The 20,519-nt window shown below is 38.3% G+C and overlaps 1 long non-coding RNA gene across 1 annotated transcript; it reads left to right on the plus strand.

Annotated features, from left to right (window-relative positions):
- The first annotated feature begins 18,438 nt into the window (after positions 1-18,438).
- On the plus strand, positions 18,439-20,009 carry LOC118566084. The gene is made up of 4 exons (XR_004932783.1): positions 18,439-18,641; positions 19,504-19,612; positions 19,703-19,738; positions 19,969-20,009. It is a non-coding gene; the product is annotated as an uncharacterized LOC118566084 (long non-coding RNA).
- The last annotated feature ends 510 nt before the right edge of the window (positions 20,010-20,519 follow it).

Here is a 20,519-nt window from a genome sequence, read left to right on the forward strand (position 1 = left end):
CAGAGTTAGAACAGCATATTTTTCATCATTAATTGAGAGGAATAAAAATAATCCCAGATTTCTCTTTAGTAGCTCCGTTGATCTATCCATTCCCTTAGCTCTTAGCAGTAATGACGTTATGGGATTCTTCATAAATAAAAGTGATTCCATTAAAAATAAAATAATTGGCACCCTCCCAAACATGATTACCTCAACCTCAGTAAGTGAGCCAATGTTGGGGGAATCTTTAGAACCTGGTCAGTGTTTGAACTGTTTAGCAGCAGTAGAGCTTTCTGAGCTATCTAAAATTTTAGCTTCATCTAAACCAGGGATGGGCAACTGACGGCCCTCGTCATCACTCAGTGCGGCCCGCGAATAGATCAATAATAATTTAATTTAAAAAAAAGTAATTATACTTTTGACCGATAGAGTCAGAATGGACATTTCAGCTGCCTGAAGACAGCGTTTATTTATTTTTATTTTACAATTTTGTAAACAACAGCTGCCAATTAAACTGAATGTTACAATCTTGACATGATTATTTGAGTTGTTTTACCGAGAAACCAATCAGAAGCGTTGTGAAACCCCGCCTCTCTGGCTGCAGCGCGCCCCACACAGAGGGGAACAGGTGTTCACAGGGGAGCTGAATTTCGCACAACACCGGGACTTTTTGGGTTCGGAAATGTGTGTAAGGAGACATTATCCTTGTTGGTATTTGACCAACCATAAGCCACACACTTTTTAGCCATGTTTAATTTGTCTATTTGTGTTTGAGAGAGTGAGTTTGCAACCAGGAAGTATCTTGTTACCATGTCAACAGATCAACGCTTGCCTACAAATTACGTCATCGGTCATGCAACATATTTTTATGAGCCTTGAGCTAAAAAGCCTTAATAATCCACTTTTTCATCAATTTTTTAAAAAAAATGTCCTCGGGTCATAATAATATGTGAACTTTCTATAGCAACTTGTATGATCTCAGATTCAAAAAGTACTTTAAGGAGGTATTCCCTTTGATCAATGGCCATATTTTAGACATGATTAATCTATCCTTAGTAAATGGATATGTACCACAGGCTTTAAATCAGCTGTTATTAAACCTTTACTTAAGAAACCTTCTCTTGATCAAGATAGCTTAATAAATTACAGACCTATATCTAATCTTCTTTTCCTATCTTTTCTTGAGAAAATGGTTGCTAATCAACTATGTGAACATTTACAAAGTAATGACCTATTTGGAGAGTTTCAGTCAGGCTTCAGAGCTCATCATAGCACTGCAACAGCTCTGGTGAAGGTGTCTATACTTGTCCTGTTAGATCTCAGTGCTGCATTTGATACAGTTGATCACAATATTCTCTTACAAAGACTTGAACATACAGTAGGGATTAAGGGGAAAGCATTAGGCTGGTTTAAATCCTATCTGTCTGACAGATTCCAGTTTGTTAATGTCAATGATAAATCTTCTTCAAACTCTAGGGTCACTTGTAGAGTACCTCAGGGTTCAGTCCTTCTGCCAATTCTCTTTAACATATACTGTATATGCTTCCTGTCAGGGTTTAGTTTTGACTTGGCTTTTGTTTACTATTTGTTTTCAGTTTTTCCTCCATGCTGAACAGCCAATAGCAGCGTTGCTCATCATTGTTTCTACTATCAATACATTTCCCCTTTAGAACAAATGCATGAATGCGCAGTTATCTTAGATAATTCATTCCAGCGATACTAATTATAAAACAACAGCTGTGTTCGAAGAACCCAATTTGCCGGATCATGATTAGCCGGATGAAGTCATCTTGGATGTGTCATTTGATCTCAGACGTTTTAAGCAACGTACGAAGAACGGGCCCCTTGTTAGCGTTTTAGTTATGATTTAACTTTATTTTCTGTTAGTTTTCAGCTCCTCTTCCGCCTCACTTAGCTTTCCCATTCACTTCCTCTGCAGTCAGTCACACCTGTTGGTCATTAATCAATCAGACTCATTTCACATGCCAGCCTCCCTACTTAAGCCTCCCTCTGCTGTCACTCCTCTGCCGGTTCGTCATCATGCAACACCTACTCCTTGCCTGTCTACCTGAGTGTTCGCTGCTTGCTGCTGGAACCGTGCCACCTCTGCTTCCCTTATAACTCAGCTTGCCATTGATTATTCCAGTCTCATCGGTGCAACTATCCTGTTTTGACTTTATCTGCAAGTAATCACCCTACCAAGCTATTTATTCCAGTTGTGACTCTGACCAGCAAGGTTCCCCTTACTGCTGTGCTGTGGATTCTCTGCTGTGAATCCTGCTCTGATCTCCAAGAACTCTCTCCGGGCCGTCAGCTCCTGCTCTCATTTACACCTCCGTTCCAGTTCAGTCCAGCCTCTCTGGTTTCATCATCCACCACTCCATCAACCTTTTCAATAAACTCTCAATTTTAGCTCCGTGCGTGTTGTTCTGAGTGTAAAGTAGTGAGGTCAAGGGTCAGCAAGGTGAACCGAAGAAACAGCCTCAGTCAACAGTTCCAGCTTCTGAAGACTTTTATTTTCAACAGGATTCTGAACACTTCTCCCCTTTTTTTTCTGAGCTTCCAAGAGCGCTGTTTTATAATCAAGTGGGAACACACCTGCACTTGAGTGGACCAAACCACAATTAAACAGGGAAAAGGAAAACACATGAAAACTAAACAGAAAAACAAAAATACAATTATTAATCTGATTTACAAACTCCTCTATATAATAAAATGGTCTGAAAAATAAACCAGGTAATACAAAAGAAGTCAAAAAGTTACTTTAAAGAAAAACAAAGCAATACTCCAAAAGAAACCCTCTAATTGGTAGAACCCAGCCAGACAATCAGTGACATCACTCAGACATTTAAGCAGGAAGTACTGGGCCGGCCCCTCCCATACTCCTGCAGATCTACAAGGACAAACAATGGTGAGTAAAAAGGAAAACAAATATGAATATACTTTGAAACCAAATAAACAAGTTCAACCAATAATCCAGTAGTAGCTTTAACCTAAACATATAGATGGAAACTTGCAACCTAATGCTAACACAAACAAACCCGGGATAGTAAGTGGAGCAGACCTGCAAACTAATGTTTAAATTTAAGCGATATGGCCAGCTACAGAAAGGAAATGAATCAGAAATAAGAATAAGGGACAAATGGTGAACACAAACTGAACCACTTTGTCACACTGAGTTCATCGAAGACAAATCGTGACACTTCCGATTGGCAAAATTATCAGACAGCATGGGATTAATTTCCACTGTTATGCTGATGATATATTTATCCATAAATCCTGATGAATCCAATCAATTACTTCGACTAAAGGCATGTCTTGATGACATTAAAAGCTTAATGACTTTAAATTTCCTGCATTTAAATTCTGACAAGACAGAAGTTGTAATCTTTGGACCAGAGTCCTCCAAAACATAAACTTCTTAATCAGTCACTTAATTTGAATGGCATTAATTTGGCCTCTAGTAATAAAGTAAAAAATCTTGGTGTTATTTTTGACCAAGACATGTCATTTAAATCCCATGTTAAACAGGTTTCCAGAGTTTCCTTTTTTCACCTCAGGAATATCGCCAAAATTAGAAACATTCTGTCTAGGGGTGATGCTGAAAAACTGGTCCATGCATTTGTTACTTCAAGGCTGGACTATTGCAATTCTTTACTATCAGGAAGTCCACAAAATGCAGTTCAAAGTCTTCAGCTGATCCAAAATGCTTCAGCAAGAGTTCTGATGAAAATCAACAAGAGGGGTCATATTTCTCCTATTTTAGCCTTCCTTCACTAGCTTCCTGTTAAATCAAGAATATAATTTAGAATGATCCTTCTCACATATAAAGCCCTTAATACTCAAGCTCCATTATATAGCAGAGCTCTGATTACCTTGTATGTTCCTAACAGAGCACTTTCGCTCTCAGACTGCAGGCCTACTGGTGGTTCCTAGAATCTCTAAAAGTAGAATGGGAGGCAGATCCTTTAGCTATCAGGCTCCTCTCCTGTGGAACCAACTCCCAGTTTTGTTCCGTGAGGCAGTCTACTTTTCAGACTAAGCTTAAAACTTTCCTTTTTGACAAATCTTATAGGTAGAGTGGCTTAGGTTACCTTGAGCTATCTCTATAGTTATGCTGCTGTAGGCTTAGGCGTCTGGAGGACATCAGGGTCTATTTCCCTCACTCTGCTGAGTTCTCCTACTGTTATCCATTTTGCATTGTTTGTTCATATTTTAGCTTTTAACTTTTTGTTCTCTGTCATTTTTTCTTCATAGTAGTTGAACCTGTAGTAGTAGTACCCATAGTAGTAGCACTTGGTATGGCGGTCTGTTAGCTGTGACATCATCCAGGGAAGACAGATCACCCGCTATTACCATATAATGTAGAACAGCTTCCGTGATCAATAGACTTAGACTCAACTTTATTTATCCCTTGGGATTGCTCCTTCAGGGAAATTCTGGTTCCAGTAGCTTATACAGAGTACAAAGGGCAGAATTAGAGCCATTGAAGATAGAATACAACAGACTATAAAATACAATATAAAAAGAGTGTATATAGTGCAAAAGAGCATAAAAAAGTTGTAATGTCTTGGAATATGATAAATAAAAACTTACCCAGACTACACAGAAGTTGGCATGTGTTATTGCACAGTGAGAGATTATTGCACGAGTGACAAAAAGTGCTGTTTTGCACAAGATGTCCAAAGGAGAGGGGGGGGGGTGACTCTTGTCCCTCTTCCTATCACCTCCTCCTTTCCCCAAGTGAGGAGTTGTACAGCTTGATGGCTTGAGGAACAAAGGAGTTAAGCAGTCTGTTGGTCCTAATTTTGGGGAAGAGCAATCTACCACTGATCAGGCTCCTCTGAGTGGTGAAGACCGTGTGCAGAGGGTGGCTGGCATTGTCCATAATGTCCAGCAGTTTGTTAAGTGTTCTTGTCTCTGCCACCGTCTCCAGAGAGTCCAGCTTCTTGCAAATCACAGAGCCGGCTCGCCTGACCAGTTTGTCCAGTCTGGAGGTATCCTTCTTGGATGTGCTGCTCTCCCAGCACACCACAGTGTAGAAGAGGACACTGGAAACCACAGACCGGTAGAACATCTCCGACAGCTTGTTGCAGATGTTGAAGGACCTCAGTCTCCTTAGGAAGTACATCCTGCTCTGTGTCTTCCTGTGCAGGTGGTTGGTGTGCTAATGTGCTTTTTGTCTCTCTTGTTGTGTCTCTGCTCTGTCTTCTCTAACCCCCAGTCGGTCAAGGCAGATGACCATTCATACTGAGCCTGGTTCTGCTGGAGGGTTTTCCTTCCAGTTAAAGGGGAGTTTTACTTTCCACTGTCGCTTCATGCTTGCTCAGTATGAGGGATTGCTGCGAAGCCATAGACAATGCAGACAACTGTCTCTGTAGATCTACGCTTCTTCAGGAGGAGTGAATGCTGCTTGTCAAGACTTGATGCAATCAACTGAGTTCTCTTAGATAGGCAATCTTTTTTGACCAATCTGTATAATCTGACCCAATCTGTATAATCTGATTGAATTTGATTTTGGAAAGTGCCTTGCGATGACACGTTTCATGAATTGGCCCTATATAAATAAAATTGAATTTAATTTAATTAATTCTGTGGCCTCATAGGTTGGGCTCACCCCTTCCAGCTTTCACCCTAGAAGAACTAGAAGCCCTGGACCAAAAATTGTAGACAGGATCTGTTTGAAAAAAGTATGTGTAATTGTTGGAAAACTTAATTAGCCTTTCTCCAGGACCTTCTTGCTGCAAGGCAACAACGCTACCCACTGCGCCACTGTGCAGCCCGTACTGTGTAAATATTGACTTTTAAATTATTTGTGTTACCTCCCAGCAAGAAGGTAGGAAACTCCCTAGATTGCCATATTCCACCTAAACCAGCAATGCTACCTACTGTTTGGAGCTAATCACTTCCATTTGCTGACCACGCGCCTTGCACCTTCACAATCTGTTTCTGGTGGGAAAGACGTCACCACTTTCCTCGTGTTCGCCTGTTGCCCGTACATCCCATCCAGTGCCTCAAGGGATCTCATGCCAATTGGAAACTGGCAGGTAAATTTCATTTGAAATTTATGGTCTACATCACGGGTCTTCAACCCTGGAACTCTGGGCACACTTTCCTTAATATTTTAGGTGTTTACCTGCATTTAAAGCAGGTGTGTTGGAGCAGAGACCCATCTAAAAAATTGCAGGAGTATTTGTCTTAAACACCAGATTTAAAGACTTCCAATCTCTATTCTTTACTTTGTCCTCCAAGTAATAAATGCTTAGGGTTATTTTACTGTGCTTACCTTTTTTCTCTATCATCCTTTGCAGAACACCTTCGGCATCTTATTTTTGCTTATGAGGATGAAAGGGCTATGGTACAGGAAAACGTCCCACAGATTCTGGCCCACGGACTAAGACTCGTTTTGAGGAAACTACGGTTGTAGCTCAGTGTCTGCCTTGCGGTGGTTTTGGAGAGGTGTCTGTTTTGTAGAATAAATCATCCGCCGATGAGTTATTGTTCTGGAAAGCCGAATCTGAAACCACAGAAAAACATTTCAGATCCCAAATGTACAGCATTCTAATTCTTCCAGTCTATTAGCAGCTTCCCGTAAGGCAAGGCAAGGCAAGGCAAATTTATTTATATAGCACAATTCAGTACAAAGACAATGCAAAGTGCTTTACATGATTAAAACATAGCAAAATAAAACAGAATAAGAGCAAGTAGGAATAAAATATAGATAGAAAATAGAACAAAAAAGTGGTGATTCAGTTAACTAGGACAGTTGAAGGCAATTTTAAACAAATGTGTTTTTAATCCTGATTTAAAAGAACTCAGGCTTTCCGCACTTTTACAGTTTTCTGGAAGTTTGTTCCAGATAATTGGAGCATAGGAACTAAAAGCTGCTTCTCCATGTTTGGTTCTGGTTCTAGGTATGCAGAGCAGGCTGGAGTCAGAAGACCTGAGTGGTCTGGATGGTTTATACGCTGATAACAAGTCTGTGATGTATTTAGGAGCTAAGCCATTTAAGGATTTATAGACTAACAGAAGTATTTTAAAGTCTATTCTCTGAGATACAGGGAGCCAGTGTAAGGACTTTAGAACTGGGGTGATGTGCTCTACTTTCTTAGTCTTAGTGAGGACGCGGGCAGCAGCGTTCTGGATCAGCTGCAGCTGTCTGATCCACTTTTTAGGCAGACCTGTGAAGACACCGTTGCAGTAATCAATTCGACTAAAAATAAACGCATGGATTAGTTTTTCTAGATCCTGCTGAGACATCAGTCCTTTAATCCTAGAAATGTTCTTCAAGTGATAGAAAGCCGACCTTGTAACTGTCTTTAGATGCTTTTGAAGGTTCAGGTCTGAGTCCATCACTACACCCAGGTTTCGGGCCTGATTTGTGGTTTTTAGCTGAAGCGACTGAAGCTGTGTGCTAACTTTTGATCTTTCCTCTATTGGTCCAAATATTATTACTTCAGTTTTGTTTTTATTCAATTGGAGAAAATTTTGGCACATCCACGTATTGATTTCTTCTAGGCATTTACTCAGTGCCTGAATTGGTTCATAGTCACCTGGTGACATGGTGATGTAGAGCTGTGTGTCGTCTGCATAGTTATGGTAGCTGATGTTGTTATTTTTTATTATCTGGGCTAGAGGGAGCATGTAGATATTGAAAAGGAGGGGACCCAGAATGGACCCTTGGGGAACCCCAAATGGGATTTTTGTCATCTCTGATGTAAAGTTACCTACTGATACAAAAAATTCCCTGTCCTTTAAGTAGGATTTAAACCAGTTGAGTGCTGTACCAGAGAGGCCGACCCAGTTCTCCAGGCGTTCTAACAGAATGGAGTGATCGACAGTATCAAATGCTGCACTAAGGTCCAATAGTACCAGCACGGTGGTTCTTCCACAGTCTGTATTTATATGGATGTCATTAAACACCTTGATCAGGGCGGTCTCTGTACTGTGGTGAGCACGGAAACCTGACTGGAAAACGTCAAATCGGCTGGTAAGAGGTCGGACACTGAACGTCTGCCTGCTGAGTTATTATTAAACAATGCTTCATGTCGGGGAAAGGCCATGTAGATTTGACCGACGCAGTAAAATGCTAACCAACCAATGGGAAGAAGTTGAGCCCTTAAGACACAGCCCCCCTAATTTGCATAATGATACAAAGAAAGAATAAAACAGACAAAAATATTATAACATGCACATAAATAAATACTTAAAAAAATAAGTAATTAATAAATAAAGTGGCTAATTAAAGGAAATATATACATTTTGTCTCACTGTATAATTCATTTTCTATCTACATTTATTTGTGCATTGTATTTTTGGTGGCACATAATTGTATGCATATTTATTTATTGAGCATTTATTTATTTCTGTATTTATTTTTAAATATGGAAGACTTGGTCCTCCATACTCCACGGCTCAACAAGAGTTCATCTAAAGATGTTTTAGAACTGATTGGTGACCTTTAGTTTATATTTCAGAAAGTTAGTTATAAGTAGAGTTATGTGGTTTTATGTTTTTTGGATACAATCCGGGTTAGCACCCGAACATCCCTTTCAGACAGCTTCCTCGTGTGTCCACAGTTAATCCTGTTGGATGTGGTTCGTTCACATTACCCTGGACACCGTGGCTCTTGATACATCACAAACACTTGCTGTCTTGGTCACAGATGCAAGGCAAGGCAAGGGAAATTTATTTATATAGCACAATTCAGTACAGAGACAATACAAAGTGCTTTACATGATTAAAATATAGCAAAATAAACGCAAGAAGGAATAAAATGTAGATAGAAAATAGAATAAAAGCAAGTGATAGAATGTAGAAATAAAGAAGAACATTAAAAACAGTAAAACAGCTTAACTAGAACAGTCAAAGGCAATTGTAAACAAATATGTTTTTAATCTTGATTTAAAAGAACTCAGGCTTTCCGCACTTTTACAGTTTTCTGGAAGTTTGTTCCAGATAAGCGGAGCATAGGAACTAAATGCTGCTTCTCCTTGTTTAGTTCTGGTTCTAGGTAAGCAGGCTGGAGCCAGAAGACCTTAGTGGTCTGGAAAGTTGATACACTGATAACAAGTCTGTGATGTATTTAGGTGCTAAGCCATTTAGGGATTTATAAACTAACAGAAGTATTTTAAAGTCTATTCTCTGAGATACAGGGAGCCAGTGTAAGGACTTTAGAACTGGGGTGATGTTCTCTACTTTCTTAGTCTTAGTGAGGATGCGGGCAGCAGCGTTCTGGATCAGCTGCAGCTGTCTGATCCACTTTTTGGGAAGACCTGTGAAAACACTGTTGCAGTAATCAATTCTACTAAATATAAACGCATGGATTAGTTTTTCCAGATCCTGCTGAGACATCAGTCCTTTAATCCTGGAAAAGTTCCTCAGGTGATAGAAAGCCGACCTTGTCACTGTCTGTAAATGCTTTTGGAGGTTCAGGTCTGAGTCCATCACTACAACCAGATTTCGGGCCTGATCAGTGGTTTCTAGCTGAAGCGACTGAAGCTGTGTGCTAACCTTTGATCTCTCCTCTATTGGTCCAAATATTATTACTTCAGTTTTGTTTTTATTCAATTAAAGAAAGTTTTGACACATCCAGAAAGATGTGCACCAACAATTTGTCCTCCTTTGAACTCACCCATGTCAACCATAATGTTGTGTGCATTGCAATATTTTGAGCAAAACTGTGTTCTTACCCTGCTAATTGGACCTTCACACTCTGCTCTTATTGGTTCAATGTGCAATTAATGATGATTGGCCACCAGGCTGGTCCAATTTAGCCATGAAACCTCCCACATTAAAATGAGAGGTGTTTCAGTTTCATTGTCCAACCCCTGTATATATTGTATTTCACTTACTGAATTGAGTAACTGAAATAATTGTCTATACTTTTATTTATTAAAATTTAATTCTAGTGTTTATGTAAGGCAGAGGTTACAAATGTAAACGTTACAACCTTTTGTTTGGACCGTTTTTGGCTTTTCTTCTTTCTATTAAAAACAGCTCTACGAAAAGAAGTGGAAACAACGCCCCCAAAATGACGCTTGTGGCCAAAAAGTGTATTATGTCAGTAGAGGTTTAGGACTACCGTAGCAAATGAATGGGAAACATTGACCGTCGGCTGTCGCCAATTAGCTCATTAGCTGCGTCTCAGATCGATATACGCAGTTTGCAGCTCTGCAGACGCAGAGTTTTCCCGGTCGGCAGGTTTTGATGAAGACAAATCCTTTTCACTCAGAAGGTTTGATTTAAAATCCCCAAGCGATGAGAGCCTACGACCACGCATCTCGGCGCCGCGATCAGGGCTTTTTGTACGTGACGCCGTTTCGACTTACAGTTGGAACAGAATTCGCAAAAAACACTTCTTAACACAATTGACCTCTCAATAATGCTCGGCTGAGCACGACATTGGTGTTTTGGTCGAGTGGGTTAGGTGTCGGGCTGCGAAGCAGAAGATCGAAAGTTCGAATCCAAGCTGTGCCAATTTTAGAGAATTACTTTTTCACCCAATATTTCATTTCCCTTTGGCTTTAAAAAACGATTTTTCAATTTAAATCAATACAGTTCACCTTATGCCTTTAACTTTTTTATTCACATATTTCATTTTTTCATGCTACATTCAAGTATTTAATCATGTTTTAATAACACCAATTTTCCATACTGCTTCGCTTCAGACCTTTCTCCTGTCGGCTATTGACAATTAGCTCATTAGCAGGCACAATACGGAGTTTGGAGCGCTGCGTCTCACAAGAGTTTGCAGCAGACCTTCTCCTCTCGGCTGTTGGCAATTAGCTCATTAGCAGGCATAATACGGAGTTTGGAGCGCTGCAGCGTCTAAGAGTTTGCAGCTTTGCAGACACAAAGTTTTGCCCTTGACTGTCGGCTGTTGGAAATCACCTCATTGGCTGCGTCTCAGATCAAAATACGGAGATTGCACCTTTTCAGACACAAATTTACAGACTACGCCTGTCTGAAAGTATCATGCCTCAACATCAGTTTAGGAGCTCTTAAACACAGTATGTTAATATGATTGTGTGTCTTGTAGGAGGCTGGAATAATAACCCCTGTGCCAGCCAGTTCCAGGCCATCTTTTGCCATTTGATGGTGCTATGTGGTGTGTCTCCCAGCACATTGGTAAATGTGGCAGCATAGGATGAAACTGGGTCCCTGTCGGCTTTTAAGATGGCGTCTTCTACAGTAGCAGAAGAAACAGAAGAGCTTCCTTCTCCGCTTGCCAGCATTACTGCTGAATTATTTATATATATATATTTATATATATATATATATATATATATATATATATATATATATGTGTGTATATATATATATATATATATATATATATATATATATATATATATATATATATATGTGTGTATATATATATATATATATATATATATATATATATATATATATATATATATTATATATATATATACTCTGCCAACACACCCATGAGGGGCCCATGCGGGTTGGATATGGGCTGGTGAGTGGGCCCCAGCTAGTTTTGTCAGTGGGTTCCATGGTGGCCCCTTATGGGCAAGCCCACATGGGCTGAGGGTGGGTTTCACATGGGCAACCCAGTTTTCACCCACACGGGACCCACACTCGACCCTAGGCTGATTATGGGTCCTTAATTATGTCCTACACTGTATAGCCTTTATTATTACAGGCTATTTAATTTTGGAGTGGGTAATTTTGTGTTATTATTGTAATATGTATTATTTTTTGTGAATGCTGCTTGATAAGACTTTGATGCGAGTTGCCTCTATGCACTATATAAATAAAAATGCCATGTCATTGTTCAAGGTTTTTTATTATTTCAAAAGCATAATATGTATTTTACAGATGCATAATACACACAATATGATACAGATTATAAAAGTTTTATACAAGACAAAAATTGAACAGAAAAAAAAATGGTCCCATAACAAATTTTCTTCGGCTGAGCGAGAAGTGGATCTAGTGGGAGAAGGACGGACCTGTCTGGCCTGTCTATTGCCTCCCCTGTCCCTAGATTCAATCAGCCATTTTGACACTGCCCTCTCCACATCTGGCTGGTTAGGCTGTTCTTCTTTAAAGCTCCTGCAGGAAATATATGTTACAGTCACTTCACATGTGCCAACAACACTCTGAGTAAGGATTGTAAAGTCAACCATCTTGAAGTGATATTCACCAAAAATCACTTTAATATCCCAATTACATTAAATTAAGCTTTCTAGCCAAAAAGCTGACCTAAGGAACAGTAAAAGCAAAAAAGTGTTAGTGTAGACCAGTTGGATAGAGGCAAAGGAGATGTCAGCACAGACACCTGAATCAGACAATTAAACCGGCCAAATGAAAAGTACACATTCTAATCAGTTTCTCTCGCTCGCATCACTGTGTCAGGATGGGATGTGAGGATGGATGGTGTCAGCACAGAGCTGAGAGAGGATGGAGGCAGAGAAGGTGTCAGTACATACCCGAGGGTGGATGTAGGTAGTGGCGGTGTAGGGCTGTCATCCTCTTCCTCGCTGGACAACACCACTTTCCTAGACCTGTAAAATATAACAACACAATCAGTTATATGCACAGTAGTGCATATAATGTAGACATCAGTGTTTCCAAAGACTGTCGGTGTGTGTGTGGTGGGTGGAAACAACACTAACACACAGGTAGTAGCTGCAAGTGTTCAGATAAATTGAAGACAAAAAGAATTCCAACAAGCGAGGAGTCCACTGGATAGGTGAAAAACGGTTGGGCGTTTTCAAAGGAATGACACAGTACTTTCACGGTTCCGGAATGTGACAATATGTTTTACACAATAACAACATTTCCCCCAACAGAAAAACAGTTGTTGCCACGAGAAGAGGAGATCAGCGTCTGTCCATCATCAACACAAGCATAAGTGTCCATGGAATCCATGTTCTCAGAATTATCTGCCAACAAAGCCATAGACTTATTTTCAAGCACAAGCAAATGTTGCTCCGCTTTTGCTTTTTACCTTTGTTCTCCTCCTTTTTGTTCTTTCTGAAGACATTATAGATTATTTCTAGAAAAAAAAAGAACTTTCAGCTATGTTAAACACAGCAGATGAACTCCAACCAACAACTGCAAATGATTTGGTTAGAAAAACATTTCTGGGGTTAATCACAGATCTAAGTCCATGTTAAGTTAAGCTAGATTTGTTTTGAGTATATCGCATCACAGAGGTGACTACATCAATGTGTGCATTATAAGGCAGAGCGATTTCAGCTGGTTATATACACTGCATCGTCACTTATTTGAGAGTCAAAAAGCGACTTCATTTTCAGAAACAAAGTGAAAGAACAGCAACCCCGCATATAGAAAAAAAAATTAAGTCGTATGAAATAATCAGGCTTGGAAACAGTGAGCGCGCTCGCTGGCCCGCCCGGGTCACTGAACCGCTTCTTCTTCTTCTTTCCTTTTGTTGGCGGATTGCAAACAACTTATAGGTGCATACCGCCACCTACTGTACATGAGTGTGTAGCTCTATGGTTCAACCTACTATATTCTATTTTTTAATTTTGTGTTATGTAAAAATAAAAACAATGCTTTATTAATTACCATATTTTCCTCTATATCTCCATCTCGCCCTAATATTCCTTTAATACTCCATTCTCTCCCATTTTCTATAATCACTTAACCGCATCGAGGGGAAAGAAAATTGACGCGCATTAAAAACGGTCTACTCACGGCCCTTTTTAACTTTCGGTCAAATACCGGCTGCCAAAAAAAAGAAAAAGAAAAAGAAATACACTAAACAGCCCAAGCAGCTAAGGTCTAATAGTGTAAGTCCAGCTCTGATTCCCTTAAGACGACAGAATGTGCCGCAGAGCTGAAGCTCCGAGCCGACGGCGGTAGCAGCTGGCTCGGCCTAGTCCTCAACCACGGCTTTTTTTTTACTGCTGCTGATACTCTCAAACCCTTAGAATTCTCTAAAGTATTCCTGCAGCAGACACTTTAAACATAGCTCCTGCACTAGTTACTTTAAGAAAAACAGTATTTATTAGATGTAGAGGCATTCTTACCCGTATGTCGTCCGAAAGATAGTCTCCGTTGCAAGGATAAAAAAAAAGTCCTTCCAATGACGCCGGAACACGGTAGGCTGCACAAAATGGCGCCTGCTAACTTCCGGCTAAGCGTGGTCAGAATCCACTTCCGGTTGAAATAGAATTGTTTTGTTAGCAAGACTATCGATGATCCTGGACGATACAAGGTTTAGTTCTGTTACAGACCATTTTCGTATTTGTTTAATTAGCTTGGGTGATCGTAAAAGATACAAATTTAGTTGTGAAATTATTAAAATATCAACATTATAAACGTTCCCCTGTCTCGTGTTCACTGCACCCTAGTGACTGAATTGAGAATTGTGGCAATTTATATCCCCTTCTAAAGTTTGTTAATAAAGGCAATGAAATACTAAATTCTTAGCATCCTTCGTTTCCAAGACATCTTAGAAAAACATGTTTTAAAAAAAAAAAAAAAGCTCTTAGAAGCTACTAAATCCACAGCGTGATGATGTTAGAACAGAATTAACTAGATAAAAAGTGTACAAAATCATTACGCTATTATATATATATATATATATATATATATATATATATATATATATATATGTGTGTGTGTGTGTGTGTGTGTATGTGTGTGTGTGTATGTGTTATGGATATAAACATCAATTTGTTAAATCTAAACATTGTGGTCTTCATTATTTCATAAAACCGTGCGACTTGTGAACCTTTAGCAACAGACTTTTTGTATATATATATATATATATATATGTGTGTGTGTGTGTGTGTGTGTGTGCGTGTATGTGTTATGAATATAAACATTAATTTGTTAAATCTAAACATTGTGGTCTTCATTATTTCATAAAACCGTGTGACATGTGAACCTTTAGCAACAGACTTTTTGGGGGACTCTTCAAGAGGTAAAATTAAGATCATGAGAGAAGAATTCCTAGGACAATAAAGTAAAAATAACAAACACTAAACTGGTACTGTTATGAGAAAAACGTCATATTAAGAGGGGACATTTCCAGAATAGTCATAGTTTGCATAATTATTTTACTCCTGGAGTAATAGGACCAGGTTAGATTGTTTTAATTTTTTTTTTTTTACGAGAATAAATTCAGGAGAATGAAGTTAAAGGGATACGAAAATAAACTTGTAATATTACACAAACAAAAATACTTCGGAAAAATAAGTATATTTTGACATTAAACTCTGACTGATACTGTTTTAGTGACTGAATACTGCAGCTTTGCCACCTTTAAGATGGCGGACGCTCTGACGCATCACAGCATAGGCAGAACACGCCCATGTAGCCCATGACGGGTGACGTCATGGGCTGTGCGCCGATCGTTCATTACTTTAACAAAACTTTACTCTTCTTTTTTTTCTCTTGGGGGTCTAAACACTTTTTCTTTCAGCTGGTTTTTGTCTAAAGGAAGTGTTTTTTTTTATAGTACTTATTTTCAATTTATGACTCGTGAGCACAACTTTACGTCATGGAGGGATGTCTCTCTCTGATTGGCTGACACGGAATCAAAACCGGATCTACGCCATCAGTCTGCGTCTTCAACCCGTTCTCATCTCAGGGCGTCATATAAGGCCGTTTTGTCACGTCCTTCGGCGTTTTCTGCCCACGCATATAGCACCCTTTTGTGTACACATGACACGCACATGGCTTTCAACCAACTTCAATGTAAAACCATCCGCGATGTTATTACACGCTCTCGGCTAAACCACCTCCAATGCGTTTCACAGGACGCGCTTGGGCTTATATATAGCCAATCCAAATGCGTGATATCAGACGCTTTCAGCATCAGTAGCGTGCGTGGGCTATAATTTCGCTTATTTTAAATTAGCCTGTGGTAGCCTACTCAATTAAATGTGACTGTGTGCTAGGTATCCTAACTAAAAACACGACAATATAGGTTCGATCATCACTTAATTGCCCGCAGGAGAATATTGGCCGAATTCAACACACACCCCCTTTATCGTCTGTCAGAGACGCTCTTTCAAATGCAGCCATCCGCGTTTTACAGGACGCGCTTGGGCTTATATATAGCCAATCCAAATGCGTGATATCAGACGCTTTCAGCATCAGTAGCGTGCGTGGGCTATAATTTCGCTTATTTTAAATTAGCCTGTAGTATATAGCCTACTTTATATAAGCCTGGATATAATCTTGGTACGCCTAATTAATATATATATATATATATATATATATATATATATATATTATAAATAATATAAATTATAAATAATAATATAATAAATAATAAATTAAATATAGGTTCATTGAAACTGATCATGAAGTTTTGTCCACAAATAAACACATTTTTTTTCCCCCTCCTGTTGTTATTGTTTAGATAGATTAACATCGGAGTGTTAAATTTCAAAGGGTTTTGAAATAAAAGCCTATGTTTAATTAGGCTATATATTAATTATATATTAGGCCTTTCTATATATATATATATATATATATATACATTTCTTGGTGATTCGCATATCATCATTTTAAATTGTCTTGATTTGATGAATATAAGGCTTTCTCCAGTTTTTGAAAGCGGAATCCCATAATTCCAGAAGATCACAGGTCACATGTCACTTCGCTGACGCAGTCCATACCAGAATTCCGACTTAAGTCTTCTTCGACTCTCTAAATCTTCTTTTTACTTTGCTGATTCAGGTAAGTGAAATGTGAATATAGACATATATGCTCATGTTATGGTCATGTTGAAGCTGGTTACAGCAGGAAGTTTTATTTAACTCCCTATATAGTCTTTGCAAATAGTGTAATAAAAACGGAACATTTTAATAATAAAAAAAGAAATCCAGAGCAAATTGCTATAATGTTAGCATCTGCCTCCTGTTCCTAAATGCTCTATACAGAATGCACCTCCAAATACTATTAACTTATGGGTTTATTTAAATAAAAGGGTTTATTATTCTCGGGCATGTTCAACACGCACATGTCACCCATGGCGTGTGTTTGAAACGCTTTAACCAGCTCAGAAGTAAACCTTATCGACTGCAATATTGGACGCTCGTGGCTAACTTCGCTTGGTATCAGCGTCCGACTGTCAGGTAGCATTGATTGCTCTCTGTATACAATGAATAGATAAAATATGCCTTGCTATCCCTGCTGAAAAAAAAAACAAAACAATAGAAACCATTACAGAAATGCTAATGGTTTCCACTACAAAACCATTACAAACCAGCCGTTAACCATTAAAACCATTACAAAGCGGTGTCCATTACGTAGTGTGTTTTGGGCCGCATTCCTTTAGGACTTATTGGTACTGTAAAAAATATTTTAGCAAATTAGTTATTTTAACTTATTTTTTGTGTAGAGATAACTAGATTGTCCAGACAACAAGAAATTTTAAGTTTTTCTTGTCCTCAACTTATCGAAATAAGTTAGTTAAACTAAAAAAAAACCATGCAAAAAGATAACTCAAAATAATGAGTTAAGTTTTTTACAGTGTAGGTTTCCATTACAAATTTGTATTGGTCATGATTTGTATTTTTAATGGTTTCCAATACAGTTTGTATTGGTTCTGCACATATTTAATGGTTTGCATTACAGCTTCTATTGGTTCTAAAACGCCAAAGGATGAGAATGCGTTGCAGCCAACATATATGTATTGGTCATGATTTGTGCATATTTAATGGTTTCCAAATTATTTGGTTTATTTATGTAATTTTTAAATCTATTTTGCTGTTGCAATAATTGTAAAAAAAAAAAAAAAAAGAAATCTGCATTAGCCTATTCATTATGTGTATGTGTATATTAAATCATTATCATCAAACCAAAGAAAACACCACATTTATTGGAGTCTTAATGGTTCATACTGGTGTCCTGTAGATACTTGCAACCTATAAGATTTCAAAAGTGTTCTATTGGTCCTTAATGGTATCCAATAGAAAAAACATGCCACCAATAGAAGAAAGCAAATCACCAATAGAGACCCACTAGGACCAGTACAGTTTCCATTAAAACCAATACAGACAGATAGACAAAACATAACACCAATAGAAGGAAGCAAATTGCCAACAGAGACCCACTAGGACCATTACAGTTTCCATCAAAACCAATACAGTTCCCTTTATAACCATTAAAACCATTAGTTATTCTGGAATGGTTTCTATTGTTTTTTTTAGCAGGGTATTGTGTCATATTTGTCGTTCAGCCAACAAGACTGTGTGAAACAGGCGACAGAACGGTGCTTCGGACAAGCGTTCTGTTCAAAACTTTGCATATTCCGCAGTATGTTACGTTAGCCTACAAGCAATAGGCATTATAGGCCAGATATTAGAAAAATTGACCTAAAGTCGTATTTAAATCTTCAGTGTTGGGATGTCTACATATTTCTCTAAGGCATAGGCTACAGGTGCTTTGACTGTGTATTACTTCCATAATCCCATCTTCACATCTTGTAGCCTACCCTGCAGCAAAGATAATGAACACTGATCTTATTCACATAATAATCCAAGATTAATTATAAAGATTAGATTGTATGTTTCTATTTATTTCACTGACATGGACTGTCAAAATTCTCTTCTTTTCAGTGTGTTTGAAAAATGGAGCAATTGGATGATTTGGAGTTGGAGGATGATCTTCAGGACACAGATAAACTTCTGCAGAATTTACATGTGGGTTATTGTTAAAAAATCATGCTTTCTATTTTTACGATAAAGTGCAGCTAAACCACATTGTTTCTAGTGAAATTGGACACTGCATGTTACTACAGTTTCAAACACATTAAAGGAGTAGTTCACTTAAAAAAAACCAACTTTTGCTGATAATTTACTCACCCCCATGTCATCCAAGAAGTCCATGTCTTTCTTTCTTCAGTCGAAAAGAAATTAAGGTTTTTGATGAAAACATTCCAGGATTTCTCCATATAATGGACTTCACTGGTAACCAAACGGTTCAAGGTCCAAATGACAGTTTCAGTGCAGCTTCAAAGGGCTTTAAACAAAACCAGACGATGAATAAGGGTCTTATCTAGGAGCCTTTGAGTCATGACTCGAAAAAACATTTGTTCATTTTGATGAACGAGTTTAAATAGGAGAGTCACGAACGCGCATCACAGAACAGAGCAAGGCGCATTTGTGCTTATAAAACTTAAACTTTTTAATTTATTTTTTAAATGACCGATTGTTTCGCTAAATAAGACCCTTATTCATCGTCTGGCGTCGTTTAAAGCCCTTTGAAGCTGCACTGAAACTGTCTCTTGGACTTTGAACCGTTTGGTTACCAGTAAAGTGCATTATATGGAGAAAAATCCTGGTATGTTTTCATCAAAAACCTTAATTTCTTTTCCACTGAAGAAAGAAAGACGTGGACATCTTGGATGACATGGGGCTGAGTAAATTATCAGCAAAAGTTTTTTTTAAAAGTGAACTACTCCTTTAAACCTCAAATATTAGCCTACACATTCATCACACAAACATTAATTTACACATTAGGCTATATGGAGTGTTGCATTTTACATCTTGTTAAATTGAGTAGAATGAGGCAGAGGCACAGAGGAAAGAAAACCCAGCGCCGGTCAAATGGAGGAAGAGAGATGGGCAAGGAAATCGTATTCCTCAAAGGCCATTTAGGAAAAAGCCACCTGGTCAGTATTACTACTCCTCTTGCCCCTTTTTAGATGTTTACCAAACAATTTCCATAAGGAAATATAATGCAACATTATTGTTATTTTCAGCACACCGCGGCCCCGCAAAGCGACAGAAGTGTCCAGGTAAAGGAAACAATTTCAATTATGCAAAAAGCATATACTTGAAGTTGATGTTACGACTGCTTACATGTTCTTTACAGTAAATACTCTGTGAAAGACAATTTAAAACTGTCAGATTATTTAATTATTTGAACAAAAGTCAATATAATGTATAAATAGTATTTTTGTCGTTTTTCAATAAACTTGCCTGCAACTCTTTGCCTCCTGCTTAAAGAAATAGCATTCTTTTTTAGGGACAGTGCATTCCCAATGTGATGTACCAACTGATGTCAGTGTCAGCTTCACAGAAGGTACGTGTCTAAACACACACACACACACACACACACACACACACACACACACACACACACACACACACACACACACACAATAACTTGATGCTTGTTTAACATAAGACATTTTGTACAAAGCAGTAAACTTTAAATTATCATGACAATTACTATATAGTGAAATCAATTACCCTTAAATACTAATATTAATTTTATAGTACCGGTAAATGAAATTTAACAGAATGATAACCATAATCGTAAATATATACAAACCGTGACTGTAAGGACAAATTAATTGGATAGAAACAAGGTAAAAAAAATCAGTGTTTAGATGCTTTCTGAAGATCCCAAAGCTATCACTAGAGCGATGAGGATACATAATTTCACCAAGAAGGAATCACAAAACAGAGAAATTAGAAATTTAATTCTGGGGGGAATAATATAAAAATATAGGAAGCCAATGTTGAGACAAACAGTGACAGTATTGCCTGGGATAATTGTGCTTTCATCATAAC

The sequence above is a fragment of the Fundulus heteroclitus genome, chromosome 15 (genome assembly GCF_011125445.2).
Source record: "Fundulus heteroclitus isolate FHET01 chromosome 15, MU-UCD_Fhet_4.1, whole genome shotgun sequence".
NCBI lineage: Eukaryota > Metazoa > Chordata > Actinopteri > Cyprinodontiformes > Fundulidae > Fundulus > Fundulus heteroclitus.